Source organism: Schistocerca nitens, chromosome 10 (assembly GCF_023898315.1).
Source record: "Schistocerca nitens isolate TAMUIC-IGC-003100 chromosome 10, iqSchNite1.1, whole genome shotgun sequence".
Lineage (NCBI taxonomy): Eukaryota > Metazoa > Arthropoda > Insecta > Orthoptera > Acrididae > Schistocerca > Schistocerca nitens.
This window is the reverse complement of record NC_064623.1, coordinates 189240046-189252026: the sequence shown is the minus strand read 5'-3', so window position 1 is coordinate 189252026 and position 11981 is coordinate 189240046. Positions and strand designations below refer to the sequence as shown.

Sequence of the window (11981 nt, the reverse complement as noted above, 5' to 3'; positions counted from 1 at the left end):
TTTCCAGTTCCACTAATCTAAAAATAGCCGACTGTGATCTCGCCCATTATAGCGCGCCAGTGAGCCGCTGACCTGCTGCGTTATTGAAGCGGGACAAATAAATCAATTCCCTTTGGCAGGCCGCCCCTGTGTAACGCACGCGAGACTCCGCCACCCGTTCCTCCGTCAGGCGGTGCCTTGTTTTGCAGCCGCGTTACGTCACAAGGGGGGGGGGGGGGGGGCGACAGTGCCGTGTGTCCCGGCTGGAAGTGCCCGCGTTACATATTGACAGTACTGCTTTGCGTCCCCAAGGCTAGGAGATACGCGTGCTTCACTGCCTCCTTCCTCGTGCCGACACAGGAGAGCTGAGGTCTGTTTGTCAGTAGCAGCGGGGACAGCGGAGGGATAAGCCAGGGCGACGCGTCCGTGTTTGACTTCGCGACTGGACACGGTAAGTGAGTACTTCCACCACTACTGATGATATGCGGATTATAAACTACTAGGAATCGACAATTCTGTTCTCGAGAACCAAAAGGAATCGAATACTCTGCCGAGAGGCGAGACATTTCACCAGTTTTCGCTGTTGGGGCGGCGATTTTAACCTTGGCATTATTATTTATTTATTATAGGGCCATCAGGCCCTCTCTTACATCGGACCAGTGTCACATGCAGCATTTCAAACATCAGAGTTACATCATGACAATAGTTTAAATAAGCAAATTAGATTATTCTGGTCACAATATGAATAAAGAGTAATGACTAAGACCTAATAAAGTAAATGCTGGCAGTATTTTTACAACAGGTGCTATGCATACAAGTTATGATAAAAGCAATAATAATAACAGTAAAAAAAATCAAATAATAATGATAAACATGAGAAAAATTGGCAATAGTAATGAAGATATGTGCAGGTGTACATTAATATCTTGGTGTGTAAAGTAGATGTTTACTAGTATACCGAGTTTTGGGCAACGGAGATTTAAGGAGGGGGAAAGAGGGAAGTAATGAGGTGAAGTGCATTCATGTACAGAGGAAGGCATTACTGTTGCTTAAGTAGATACGTCATTAACTGTTTTTTGAAGCCGGACATGTTTTTAAGTTCGCTAACATAACGAGGGAGGTTATTTCAGAGTCGAGTTCCCGCTACTGTAAAGGACTTTGAGAAGGTGACTGAGCGATGCAGTGGAACAGAGAGGATTTTATTATGATCGGAACGTGTGTTTTTGTCATGTTGTTCCGAGATAAGCGTTAAGGACGAGAAGAGATATGAGGGACAGTGTACATTTATAAGGCAGTAGATGAGACAGAGTGTATGGAAATCTCTGCGTTTGTCTGCACGCAGCCAGGACAATTTTGCATATGCTGGTGAAATGTGATCAAAAAGTCGAACGTCACAGATATATCGGACGCAGGCATTCATAACCAGTTCCAGACGTCGCAATTTTTCCTGAGAGAGGCCTTGTAAGATAATATTGCTGTAGTCAATGATTGGGAGTATAAGCGTTTGTACTAATTTCTTCTTCAGATCGAAAGGAAAGAGTTTTTTATATTTTTGTAGGACATGAAGGAATGCTGATGCTTTTTTGCACACAGCAGTTACGTGCTCTGTCCAATTTAGATTTTCATCTATTATTACTCCCAAAATCGTTGCTGAGGGAGAGAAGTTAATATTTGTTCCATTTAGGGTAACAGATGGTACGGATTCCCGATGTTTTGGGCTAATGAGCTTAGAGTGACCAACAAGTGACGCTTGGGTTTTAGATGGGTTTAGTTTTAGTCTTATGTCCTGTGCCCATTTTGATAGTGCATCGAGGTCAGTAATGAAATTTTCAATAGCTTTCTTAAGATTGCTTGGTTTCGCACTTGGATACAACTGAAGGTCATCAGCATACATATGATATTTGCAATAGGTCGGAACCGATGACACACCATTGACATACAGAGAGAAGAGTATAGGACCTAATACTGACCCTTGGGGAGCGCCTGACACTACCTGCCGCCATTGTGATTTTATATTCCCGGACAGGACGCGTTGCTGGTGAGACGTCATGTATGAGCGAAACCATTCCACTGCACTTGGCGAGAAATTTAGACCGCTAAGTTTGGCTAGTAAGATGTCGAAGTCGACAGTATCAAATGCTTTGCTGAAATCTAAGCAGCAAATGATAGTCGCTTCTTGTCTCAAAATGGCTCAAATGGCTCTGAGCACTATGGGACTTAAGTTCTAAGGTCATCAGTCCCCTAGAACTTAGAACTACTTAAACCTAACTAACCTAGGGACATCACACACATCCAGGCCCGAGGCAGGATTCGAACCTGCGACCGTAGCGGTCGCGCGGTTCCAGACTGTAGCGCCTAGAACCGCTCGGCCACCCCGGCCGGCGCTTCTTGTCTGCCCATGGCAAGTTTCAGGTCATCTGTCACCTTTATCAGTGCGGATGTTGTGCTCCGATGTTTACGGAAACCTGATTGGTATTCGTCTAGTAGGTTGTTAGTAGTTAGGTAGTTGGTGAGCTGGTCATGGACTATATATTCTAAGGCCTAGACAGTGCAGGAAGAAGGCAGATGGGGCGGTAGTCGGAGGGTGCTGTGGCGATGTCCTTTTTAGGCAGTGGCTTAATTTGTCCCAGTTTCCAGGCCTCAGGGAAAACACTTGTGATTAATGAATCGTTGAAAATGTCTGTTATAGAGGGCAGTAGTTGATCAATAATAAGTTTTACCATCTGGATAGTGATTCGATGCTGATCTAATCCGCATTATGGCTTTCATGTCAGTATTGCAAGTGACGTGCTGTAGATAGAATATACAGGGTGAAGAAAAATTCGCGCACTCGAATTTCGCAGCACGATTCCTCACATACTGAGAATACAAAAAGGTCACAAAAAATCGTCTTGCGCATATTTCGGGCAGTAAAGGGACGTTGAAGATTGGCAGTCGGGCGACATTGTAATGTGATGTACGGTAACAACCTCTGTCAGCAGACAGATCGCTGCTGTGTAGTTGGTACAGTGATCAGCGTTTTGGGTTAGCATGCAGAAGATCGAGGCTTTGATTCTGGGTCGAGAATTGTTTGATTTTATTTGCTAAACGTACTCTGTGTGGTACGGTATTCTCGCGTCGACGGTCGTCGTAATTTAATATATTATATATTGGTAATGTTGATTGTTGCCGACTTACGTGGTGGGCCTTAATAAAAATGGTATTTCATTCAATTTTGATGTAGAATTAAATACTTTTGTGAAGTTCTCTTTTTTTAATAATATTGATCTTCAGTGGAATTAGACTCGCTGAATCTTAAAACATGAGTATATAAGTTGAACAATGAAATAAACTTTTCATATTAATTTCCTCGGCTAGTCAGTTCACTTTAAAGCAAAAAATCTTTAGTTATTAATTACAATTGCGGCCCACACACGCGCGAGAGTATTTCTTCTTACCTCCGTTAACCATTGCATTGTAGTCGGAGTCCTGGCTCTGGCTCTCGGCTGTGGTACTGAAAATAAGAATCTTAAAGCTACTTATTTTCTGCAGCGTCGGGCGGCTGTGGAGAAAAATGTATGTTATGTTAATAGCGGGCGAGTTTTTCGCTTCCGCTAAATTTTATAAGTTAATATCGCCACGTAATGGCGTCGTTGGCAGCATCGGCCGCTGCGATTGTTGCACTGCAAATTACTCGAATGCATGTTAGTTCAAGGAAGGCGGACATGAAATCGGGATCACCTCTTACAAATTAAAAGTGAGCAATGATATTAAATCAATGTATTATCTGTTTAATTAGTACAAATATGCTTACATTTGCCAGCACTCGAAAGATGTCCGTCAACACGCAACCAAGACAAGAGAAGAAGTGAATACGACTAAAAAATTAACAAAAGAGCGTATGTTGTCGTCTCTTTAGATCATTTTGTTATTTTTCTTTGCCCCCGAAACTTACACAGAGAAATTATTGTTGAACGGGTACATGAGAAAAATGTATATTATTCAGTTTTTAAATGTCTCTTCTTTATAAATACTGTTTTTTAAGTCTTTTCGTATTATTTCACTTGGGATGCTATGGTATCTAGCGTCCTAAATGTCATAAAGCGATTGCAGTGGGTACTTTACTTACTACGAACACAGAAATGGAAGTACCTTTCATTGGTCATCTTTTAAAGAAGCCTTTTTCTTGTCGTGGACGCGTATTACCGGCTGGTGTGACCAAGCGGTTCTAGGAACTTCAGTCTAGAACTGCGCGACAGCTACGGTCGCAGGTTCGAATCCTGCCTCAGGCATGGATGTGTTTGATGTCCTTAGGTTAGTTAGGTTTAAGTAGTTCTAAGTTCTAGTGGACTGATGACCTCAGAGCCATTTGAACCATTTTGGACCCGAATTGTTTCGCACCACTGCACCTAGTAGATTCCAAACTTGTTTTGTGTGTGTCCATCCCTAAAGTGCCCCATCGAGTTATACCGTCCGACCCCGGTAGCTGAGTGGTCAGCGCGACAGAATGTCTATGCTAAGGGCCCGGGTTCGATTCCCGGCTGGGTCGGAGATTATCTCTGCTCAGGGACTGGGTGTTGTGTTGTCCTAATCATCACCATTTCATCCGCACCGACGCGCAAGTCGCCGAAGTGGCGTCAGATCGAAAGACTTTTGCACCCGGCGAACGGCCTACCCTACAGGAGGCCCTCGTCACACGACATTTTTGGTGTCCGCCCCGGTAGCTGAGTGGTCAGCGCGACTGAATGTCCTGCCAAGGGGCCCTGGTTCGATTTCCGGCTGGGTCGGAGATTTTCTTCGCTCATGGATTGGGTGTTGTGTTGCCCCAATCATCATCATCTCATCCTCATCGACATTCAAGTTGCTGAAGTGGCGTCAACTCAAAAGACTTGCACCAGGCGAACGGTCTATCCGACCGCAGGCCCTAGCCACACGAAAAAAAAAAAAAAAAAAAAATCCTTTAGTGCCAACTATTATACTTTCCAGGTTTAGTTCCGTTGCAATTTTAATTACTTCATTGTGAATAACTAGAACCTTCGACGGAACCTATATTTTTTTAGGGTATGCCTAGAAGGAGAATGCCAACGGGTCAGAGTGAAAAACGCAGAGTTAGACAGACACAATTTTTACGCAGAGAAAGTAATAGCAATGCAGACATCATAACGATAATACATCTGTTTTATTTATCGATGATATTATTAATACCTGAGCATCGACATCTGAAATACCTAATTATACAAGGACGCCAATGAAACTCATGTAAATCGAAAGGAACTTTCCTGTGGATATGCAAGAAAAAAATCGTGTCTATATATAGACATTAGGAGAAGTGAAAGGAAGTAGACACAAAAATGAGAAAAGTTTTCTTTTGTCTCTGACATTGTTACCAATTTTTACCACGCTTAACGATCAGATGCATTAGTAGAAAGGACACACGAACGTAACAGCGTTTCTTGTAGTTGCATTCTAGGGACGTTCATGTTTAATAAATGTTGCAGATCCTTCATTTACAGTAACACATACATAGCGGGTGGCTACAATGCCGTAAATGCTATGTCGTTGATGTTGTCGACAGTCAGAAACGTAACGTAGTAATCAAGCTGCCTGGTACAACAAACGTTGTTTATTAGCGCCGTCTTTTTTTCACTTACATTGATCTAAGAGTAAACGTGCTGTGCTCATTTGCCACCGTCCTGACAAAATTGAGAGTGTTCCTAATCTTCAGTATCTTCATTTTGACTAGCTACAAGTCCCTTTTTATAAGGAGACTATATTTGTTTTAGATTCTGTCTCAAAGAAGAACGTTGACGAATGGAAGTGAAAGTCGAAGAGCTAGAGGGACACAATTTTTGCATAGAGAAAGTAATAGAATAATGCAGATGCTGATAACGAGAATTCTATTGTCGTCCTGAAAGATACACTTAAACGTGCACTAAACATTATTCCAAATAATTTTGAGAACTGTAATTGGGGTTTGATGAACTTACAGTGGAGATTTTGTAATGCTAATCATTGCGGTGTTTGTATGCGGTACAACGGCATTCGCATTGTGTTGTGATAAGGGACAAATTAATTTGCCGCCATTAACAAAAAAATTATGTTTCAACGCGGTGTATCAAAGACTCCTTTCAAATGATCTAACAATTAAAGAGAAACAAAAAAAAATATTTCAAGAATACGCGTAGGTACAGTACAGTATTTGCCACGTATCAGTATTACTGCTAAAATTTCAGATACATGACATGTGCTATCACAGATCATGACCACTAAGGCAAGTGGTCGAATTTTGATCACAGGCTATATACTAGTCTTTATTACCCACAGACTGTTTTCGCGGTTGTCGAGTACGTCTAGAAACGTTGCAACGTCCATATTACGTCGTTAGTGAATTGTCTTTTAACTGTAAATGTTTTGATTAAATGATAAACCACGTAAATACTCTGAAAATAATTCATTGACTAGTGTTTGTCAGTAGTTTCACAGTTCTCCTCTTACGTCGTAAGGCCACACTGCCACAAACCACCCCAATATTTTACACATATCGGGCAGAGCAGGGCGCCCAGAACTCTTAACGTTCTCTGCTGAAATTGATTCACTGAACTTCACAGTAAGTCTGCAAATTGTCAGTTCATTTGGTGCTTCTATGTGCTCTCGAATAGCTCGAAGGAGTCTCACAGTCGCTGCATAACGTTCTGCGTTCCGTTAAAATGTATTGATTATTATTAACAGACGTTCTGCAATACGGAGCTGCTCCAATCAAATTCACAATGAAGAAATGTGAGAAGCGACTATCAGAATGCCGTGCGGAGCGGCCGCGCCGTTAGAGGCGCCATGTCAAAGACTGTGCGGCCCATACCGCCGGAGGTTCGAGTCTTCCCTCGGGCATGGGTGGGTGTGTTGTTGTTAGCATAAGTTAGTTTAAGTTAGTTTAAATAGTGTGTAATTATAGGGACCGAGGACCTCAGCAGTTTGGTCCCTTAGGAATTCACACACATTTGAACATTTGAGTATCAGAATGTTTATGGAAATCGAAATGATTCAAACGAACGTGGTCTGACGACAAATAAAAATTATTCTACACGTCTCTACAATACGTTATTATGTTAACGATCGGTTAAATGTAGGAGAAATGTTGACATTAGCGGTTTCATGAAATAATTGCCTTATTCAGATACGCTTAATCCACAAAAAATTTCGTACAGATAAACAAATATAGTTACGTACTTCTCACATCATAATCTCCATATAGTTTCAATGAATTTACATCATAAGGTCACACGATGAAAGATTGAAATTTGTATGTGGTCATGCTTTGTTGTGTGTGGATAAGGAAGAGAGGCGGAAAGAGGGGGAGGTAGTAAAATATAGCCGAAGTGGGAGAGTAAGAGCAAACTCTGCCCACAGAAAACATAAGTCAAGTAAAACTGGTATTTTAAAAATATTGCCAAGAACACAAAGTTAATAAATTTTAAACATTTGTAAAATGAAATATATAAAACTGAAAACATATGCACTCATCAACGACTGTCGTGTCTACAATCATAGCCCGCATCTCGTGGTCGTGCGGTAGCGTTCTCGCTTCCCACGCCCGGGTTCCCTGGTTCGATTCCCGGCGGGGTCAGGGATTTTCTCTGCCTCGTGATGGCTGGGTGTTGTGTGCTGTCCTTAGGTTAGTTAGGTTTAAGTACTTCTAAGTTCTAGGGGACTTATGACCACAGCAGTTGAGTCCCATAGTGCTCAGAGCCATTTGAACCATTTTTTTAAAATCATACAAAATATTTGCACGTCTAATTTAGCATTCAACTCAAAGTTTCTAACACGTGTGATCATAAAAGACTTACATGTGGATAACTGAATCATTAACAGAACCGTAATGAAGTACATTTTATAAAAACATGTATCTTTAATGAAAAAAAATTGGCACACAGCGGTCATTACTACAAGAAATTGCAAACGTTGTTCCTATGATAGACTTATTTACCGAGGCCGGTAACTTCTTTTCTTTTTTTGTTTATCTAAGAAATCTTTGACGTAATAAATTATTATACAAACGCTGCAAAGGTTGCAGGCTTCCAGCTGGTGTTACGCCAGTTGTTAATAATATTCTGCGCGTTTCGCCACCGGCGCGCCTTTTGAAGGACCATTTACAGTGAAGCGCCAAAGAAACTGGTATAGGGATACGTATTCAAACACAGAGATTTGTAAACAGGCAGAATACGGCGCTGCGGTCGGCAACGCCTGTATGAGACAACAAGTGTCTGGCGCAGTTGTTAGATTGGTTACTGCAGCTACAGTGGCAGGTCATCAAGATCTAAGTGAGTTTGGACGTGGTGTTATAGTCCACGGGTAGTGTTATGGGACACAGCAGCTCCAAGGTAACGATGAAGTGGGGATTTTCCCCTACGACCAATTCACATGTGTACTGTGAATATGAGGAATCCGGTAAAACATCAAATCTCCGACAACGCTGCGGCCAGAAAAAGATCCTGCAAGAACGGGACCAAGACGACTGAAGAGAATCGTTCAACGTGACAGACGTGCAGCAGCTCTTCCGCAAATTACTGCAGGTTTCAATGCTGGGTCAGCAACAAGTGTCAGCGTCAGAACCATTCAACGAAACATCATGGATATGGGTTCTTGGAGCCGAAGACACATTCGTGTACCCTTGATGACTGCACGACACAAGGCTTTACTCCTTGCCTGGGCCCGTCAACACCGTCATTGGACTGTTGATGACTGGAGACACGTGGCCTGGTCGGACGAGTCTCGTTTCGAATTGTATCGAGCGGATGGACGTGTACTGGTTTGGAAACAACCTCATGAATGCAGGGATCCTGCATGTCAGCAGGGGAGCGTTCAAACTGGTGGAGGGTCTATGATGGTGTGTAGGGTGTGTGCAGTTGGAGTGATGTGGGATCCCTGAGACGTATAGATACGACACTGACAGGTGACACGTTCATAAGTATCCTGTCTGATCACTTGTATCCATACATATCCATTGTGCATTCCGACGTACTTAGCAAACTCCAGCAGGACAATGCGACAGCCCGCAAGTCCAGAATTGCTACAGTGTGGCTCCAGAACACTCTTCTGAGTTTAAACACTTCCGCTGGTCACCTACCTTCCCAGACATGAACATTATTCAGGATATCTGGGATGCCTTGCAACTTGCTGTTCAAAAGAGATCTCCACCCCCTCGTACTCTTACGGATTTATGACAGTCCTGCAGGATTCATGTTTAGACAGTAGTCGAGTCCATGCAGCGTCGTGTTGGGGCGCTTCTACGGGCTCGCGGGGTCCCTACACGGTATTAGGTATGTGTACCAGTTTCTTTGGTTCTTCAGTGTATTTCCAATTGTCCCAGAAAAATGCTACAGTTGAGATATCAGGCGTTCGGAATTGTCTACCGTGGTGAAAACGCAACCAAGTTGCAAGCCAAGTCGAAGCCTACTCGTCTTTTTAATATTCAAATGCTGTTAAGAAGGACACCATTCCATTAACAAATCTGGCTTGCTTCAGTATTTCGCCTAATAGACAAATTAAGAATTTTGATTATCTCAACCCATTGTATTGTATTGTACTGTATTGTAAAGAGTAACGGCCCTATGACACTTTTCCTTGGGGCAGGCCATACCCCTGAAATCACTCTTAAATCCGTCAGTTTTGTACTGTTGTCTCATAATGTTTAAAATAAAGCAATATTTGTTTGAAAAAAGCGAAGGGGGTCAACAGCATCTGCTGAGTAGTGCAGCTTGTTAGGGTTACGCAGACTGGATACACAATCCGCAACACATCCCTACGCAGTCCCTCTCGTGGTGGACCTGTAAATATGTTTTCGCCACATGCGAATTGAAGCTCTCCGCTTGCTGTCAACAGAAATGAGGTCAAGTGACCATCTCACTTCAGGCTGTTGACCTTGAACACGCTTGCGACAAGCTCCCCATCTGCTGCGGGTAATTAATCACACAGCTGGAGGCTACTCTGGTATATGTTCTAGCAAAACCTCTCGCATCTACAACTACATTTACCTGATTACTGTGCAGTTCACCCTTAAGGGCGACGTAGTAAAGGGTGCACCCAACCACCTTCAAGCTATTTCTCAACCGTTCCACTCTAGAACTGCGCCTGGGAAATATGAAAGCTTAAATCTTGCCGTGCGAACTCTGACTTCACTTCTTTCATTATGATGATCGTTCCTCCCTATGTAGGTGGGCGCCAACAAAATATTTTCACACACTGAGGAGAAAGTTTATGGTTGAAATTCCATGAGAAGATCCTGCCTCAACGAAAACCGCATTTTAAAGATTGTGGGCCCAATACGTGTACCGTATCCGTGGCAATCGCTCTCCTATTTCGCTAACCGCCCTTCTTTGAACATTCTCGATGTCCTCTTTTAGTCCTACCTGATGGATCCCACACCAACAATCCAGAAGAGGACGGGCAAGAGCAGTTTCTTTAGCAGATCTGTTGCACTTTGCAAGTGTTCTGCCTATAAATCGAATTCTTTGGTTTGCTTCCTACACAACATTATCCATCTGATCGTTCCAATTTAAGTTATTCGTAATTGTAATCCCTAACCATTTATGCCTTTAGATTTCAACAAGTTATCGGATAATCGAAATTTAGCGGATTCCTTTTAGTACTCACGTGGGTGACCTTACGTTTTTCATTATGTAGAGCCAATTGCCAGTTTTCGCACCATATAGGTATCTTGTTTAAATCGTTTTGCAATCTGTTTTGATCATCTGATGACTTTATAAGACGGTGCATGATAGCATCATCTGTAAAAAAATCTAAGACGGCTGCTCAGATTGTCTGCTATGTAACTTCTGTAGATCAGGAACAGCAGAGGTCGTATAACACTTCCTTGAGGGAATGCAGGATATCACGTATGTTTTACACGATAATTTTACACCGATTACTACGTACTTACTCATCAAAAATGAAATCGACAGGAAATGCAAAATGGCTAAGCAGGCACGGCTAGAGGACAAATGTAAGGATGTAGAGGCTTATCTCACTAGGGGTAAGATAGATATAGCCTACAGGAAAATTAAAGAGACCTTTGGAGAAAAGAGAGCCACTTGTATGAATATCAAGAGCTCAGATGGAAACCCAGTTCTAAGCAAAGAGGGGAAAGCAGAAAGGTGGAAGGAGTATATAGAGGGTCTATACAAGGGCGATGTACTTGAGGACAACATTATGGAAATGAAAGAGGATGTAGATGAGGATGAAATGGGTGATACGATACTGCGTGAAGAGTTTGACAGAGCACTGAAAGACCTGAGTCGAAACAAGGCCCCCAGAGTAGACAACATTCCATTAGAACTACTGACGGCCTTGGGATAGCCAGTCCTGACAAAACTCTGCGATCTGGTGAGCAAGATGTACGAGACAGGAGAAATACCCTCAGACTTCAAGAAGAATATAATAATTCCAATCCCAAAGAAAGCAGGTGTTGACAGATGTGAAAATTACCAAACTATCAGTTTAATAAGTCACAGCTGCCAAATACTAACGCGAATTATTTACAGACGAATGGAAAAACTGGTAGAAGCCGACCTCGGGGAAGATCAGTTTGAATCCCGTAGAAATATCGGAACACGTGAGGCAATACTGACCCTACGACTTATCTTAGAAGCTAGATTAAGGAAAGGCAAACCTACGTTCCTAGCATTTGTAGACTTAGAGAAAGCTTTGGACGATGTTGACTGGAATATTCTCTTTCAAATTCTAAAGGTGGCAGGGGTAAAATGCAGGGAGCGAAAGGCTGTTTACAGTTTGTACAGAAACCAGATGGCAGTTATAAGAGTCGAGGGACATGAAAGGGAAGCAGTGGTTGGGAAGGGAGTGAGACAGGGTTGTAGCCTCTCCCCGTTATTATTCAATCTGTATATTGAGCAAGCAGTAAAGGAAACAAAAGAAAAATTTGTAGTAGGTATTAAAATGTAGGGAGAAGAAATAAAAACTTTGAGGTTCGCCGATGACATTGTAATTCAGTCAGAGGCAGCAAAGGACTTGGA

The 11981-nt window shown here is 42.5% G+C and overlaps 1 protein-coding gene across 1 annotated transcript in view; it reads left to right on the top strand.

Moving 5' to 3' along the window:
* The first annotated feature begins 294 nt into the window (after positions 1 to 294).
* The window catches only part of LOC126210243 (ammonium transporter Rh type B), a 255900-nt gene continuing 244213 nt past the window's right edge, over positions 295 to 11981 (top strand). Inside the window, exon 1 of the mRNA XM_049939432.1 lies at positions 295 to 430. The gene's annotated coding sequence lies outside the window, so the exon portion shown is untranslated. The remainder of the gene's footprint in view (positions 431 to 11981) is intronic.